We start from the raw sequence: 4008 nt of genomic DNA, 5'->3' as shown, positions 1-4008 counted from the left end.
GTGTTTCGTGAGTCTGAAGAGGACTTTATAGATTGGTATAGGCTAATATCGGACTTGTGGACTTGATCCAGACTGGGATGGGATGTTTTCTCAATGTTCAATTGCTCTTGTATATGAATCTCTTTCTTATACACATATGTGTGTCCATGGATTTGTTTCTCTAGTCTACCCAGACTAACACACAGACAGAAAAAACTAAAGTGGATGTCAGAAGAGATTTGAATCTTGCTTTTGAATATACTGTATCTTAAGCAAACAGAAAGGAGCCCTGGTGCCATAGTGGTCAGGCTTTGGACTGCTAATTGTCAGGAGGGCAGTTTGAAAACACCAGTGGCACTGCAGGAGAATGTTGAGGCTCTACTCTATACAAATTCCTGGAAACTCCCAGGAACCATATTGCACTGCCCTGTAGGGTCCCTATGAGTTGGGATCGACCCGATGGCAGTGAGTGAGAGTTTGAGTGAAAGCAAGTAGAGGAAATGATGAAATAAAAGAACATTTCAAAGGCAGCTTGAGAAGACAGAGAAATGTGTTATAATGAAATGTACAAAGCCCTGCAAATATAACACCAAAAGAGTAGAACAGGCTCAGTGTATCTCAAGCTAAAAGAACTGAAGAAGAAAGCCAAGCTTTGAGTTACAATATTGAAGGATTCTGTGGGCAAAATATTAAATCATGCAGGAAGCACAAACAGAAGATGAAGGAATACAGTCACTGTACCAATTGGTTGTCATTCAACTATTTCAAGAGCTAGCATATGCTCAAGGGCTGAAGCAATGAAGGAGGATGCCTAAGCTGCCCTGACAGCATTAGCTTAAAACAAGGCTCCAGGAATCGAAGGAATACCAATTGAAATGTTGTAGCAAACTGATGCAGCACAGGAAGCACTCACTAGTCTATGCCAAGATAATTAGAGACAGTTATCTGGCCAACCAACTGGGAGAGGTCCTTTATTCCAAAGAAAGGTGGCTCAATAGAATGCAGAAATTATAGAAAATTTTCATTAATATTACATGCAAGCAAAATTTTGCTGACATTTTTTAAATGGTTGCAGCAAGTACACCAACAGGGAACTGCCAGAAATTCAAGCTGGATTTAGAAGAGGCTGTGGAACAAGGGCTGTTGTTGCTGTTATCAGATGTATCTGGGGTAAAAGCAGAGAATACCAGAAAGATGTATACTTGTGTATTATTGACTATGCCAAGTCATTGAACTGTGCGGATCATAAAATACTATGGATAACATTGAGAAGAACACGTCGTTGTGCTCATGCAGAATCTATACATAGACAAGAGGTAGTTGGTGGAACAGAACAAGAGGACATGGCATGGTCTTCAGTCAGAAAAGGTGTGTGTCCTCTCACCATGTTTAGTCAATCTAAATGCTGAGCAAATCATCAGGGAAGCTGGACTATCTGAAGAAGAACAGGCATCAGGTTCAGTGGAAGCCTCATGAACAACGTTTTATCTAACACAACCGTGCTTGATGAAAGTGAGGAGGACTTGAGGCACTTCCTGAAGAAGGTCAAAGACAGTAGGCTTCCGGGTGGATTATAGCTCGTTAAAAAGAAAATAAAAATTCCCACAAATAGAGCAATAGGCCTGCTGGTGAGAAGTTGAGAACATATTGAAGTTGTCAAAGGTTTCATATTATCTGTATCCACAACCAGTATTCATAGAAGCAGCGCTCATATTTGCATTGGGCAAATATGCTGCAGAACATCTCTTTAGAGGATTAAAAAATAAAGATGTCATTTTGAGGACTAAGATATACCTGACCCTAGCCATGGCATTTTCAATCACCACATATACTTGTGAAAGCTGGACAATGAATAAATCAGATGGAAAGAGAATTGAGGCTGCTGAATTTTGGTGTTGGTGAAGATTATTGACTGTACCATGAACTGCCAGACACACAATCAAATCTGTCTTGGAGTAAGTATAGTTGGATTGCTCCTTAGAAGGAAGGATGGTGAAAATTCACCTTACATACTTTGAACATGTTATCAGAAGAGACTAATCCTTGGAAAGGGACATCATACGTGGTAAATTCAAGAGTCAGTGAAAAAGGAAAACCGTCCATGGGAGAGCTTGGCCTCAAGATCGCAACATCAGCTCCAACACCACAATTGCGAGGCTAGTCCATGGCTGGGCAGCATTTTGTTCTGTTGTACGTAGGGATGGCTGGCAGGCACCTAAACTGGCAACAATATGATCGATATGAGGCACAGCAGGAAGATCCATGTGTTGGGTCAGAGTGAGCAAGTTATAAATAAGACTGGGAGGACCGGCAAATGTTAGATTATTTATATCTGATCTTTAGACACAATCTTGTTTTAGCTTCCAGATTCTTCTCCTGTTCTCTTACCACTCCTACACATTCTTTTGGGTGGATTCTTTTCTCCTCATATATATGTCTTGGTGTTTAGCAAGATTCTACCATAAGCCATCCTCTTTTCTCCTAAGATTTACTATTCCTGGTCTTCACATTGAGAATCCACTTGATATAGGTCGGTTAATTTTGATTATTTTTAATTCCTTATCCATTCTGGTGGCTCTCTTTAGTACAAAATTCTGACTGATCTATAGACCTATGAAATTATAGCCTAGTATTTATGAACTCACCAAGCAAGGATGGCAATAGGATTCACTTCCCCTTGTTTTAAGATTATATAGTTTTATAAATGTAGCCTAAGACTGGGAGAAAATGAGGTAGTTTGCTTCTATAAAGATTACAGCCATTTTGGAAGCAGACTGCCACATCTTTCTGGGCCTTTTGTCTAAGATTAAGTGTAGTATCTTTTCTTTTAAGTTTAATATCTGATAATATCCTCTAGCTGCAAGATCACAGCCTTGGAAACCCTACGGGGTAGTTGTACTCTGTTCTGTAGAGTACTACGAGTTGAGATTGACTTTATGGCAATTGGTTTATAACCCAAATGCCTAATAGAATCCCTGTTGAATTGTCAAATATGCGCAATCAGCAGATGAGGATCCCAAAGCTCCCCTCCCATAGGCTCAACCAGACTCCTGTCACCATGGTTAACTCCACTCTGAAAAATCAGCTCTTCCTCAGTCACATTTCGAGTGCTCTCAGACCTGATGGGCCCGCCCTCCAGCCCCGTCTCCAACAATGTTCTGCTTCATCCCTTAGGCCTTCAGTATCTGACAGTGTCTTGAAGCTATGCGTCAGGGTTCCGGTGGCGCCTTCCTGAGACGCGGGGCGGCCAGTCCTTTTCACTGGCAGCTCTTCGTCTGGACGCTCCGCTGAAACCTCTTCACGTTGGGTGACTGCTGGCATTTGAAATACCAGTGACATAGCCTCCATCGTCACAGCAGCACACAAGCCAGCAGAGTATGATAAGCTGACAGACCAGTGGTGTGTCAGAAATATTCATGAATAAAATAAGTGAAAGGCAGAATTCATTCTTTGGCAACCAGTTCACACCACTGACTCATAGTGAACACTCCTCTTAATAGAGGTTTGATGCTCCTTGTTACTGTTGCTATGAGGTGCTCATGCGCAGAGACCTGACCTACCACAGAAGGAAACGTGCCGTCCCCACAAGTTTTACGTTGGAGCCCACGGCTGCAGCCACTGGGTCAATCCATTTATACTCCTAGAGATACATTTTTGGACTTGCACAGGCTGTCCAAGCATCCTTGTTAAATTTCATCTTATTCCTTGTTGCACATTGTTCCAGGCTTTCAAGATTTCTCAGAATTTTGCCTCAATCTCCGTGATTACTTTTTAAGTTTCACATCATCTTCAATTTTGAAAAGAGTGCCTCTTATCTCTTCATTTCAGTCATTGATAAGATTGTTGACCAGAAAGAGGTCAGAGACAAGGAGGGCCTTCCAGGTAATATAATTTCTTTTTTTTTTTAATCGTTTTATTAGGAGCTCATACAACTTTTATCACAAGCCATACATACATCATCAATTGTGTAAAGCACATTTGTACATTCATTGCCCTCAGCATTCTCAAAACATTTGCTCTCCACTTAAG

At 41.2% G+C, this 4008-nt stretch overlaps 1 pseudogene; it reads left to right on the top strand.

The window, feature by feature from the left end:
• The first annotated feature begins 2758 nt into the window (after positions 1 to 2758).
• LOC115871306 lies at positions 2759 to 2865 on the top strand (annotated as a pseudogene).
• Positions 2866 to 4008: the final 1143 nt, after the last annotated feature.

The sequence above is a fragment of the Echinops telfairi genome, unplaced genomic scaffold, assembly GCF_000313985.2.
Source record: "Echinops telfairi isolate 266 unplaced genomic scaffold, ASM31398v2 ScPeMD7_5167;HRSCAF=5991, whole genome shotgun sequence".
NCBI classification, from domain to species: domain Eukaryota; kingdom Metazoa; phylum Chordata; class Mammalia; order Afrosoricida; family Tenrecidae; genus Echinops; species Echinops telfairi.
This window is presented reverse-complemented; position numbering and strand designations above follow the sequence as displayed.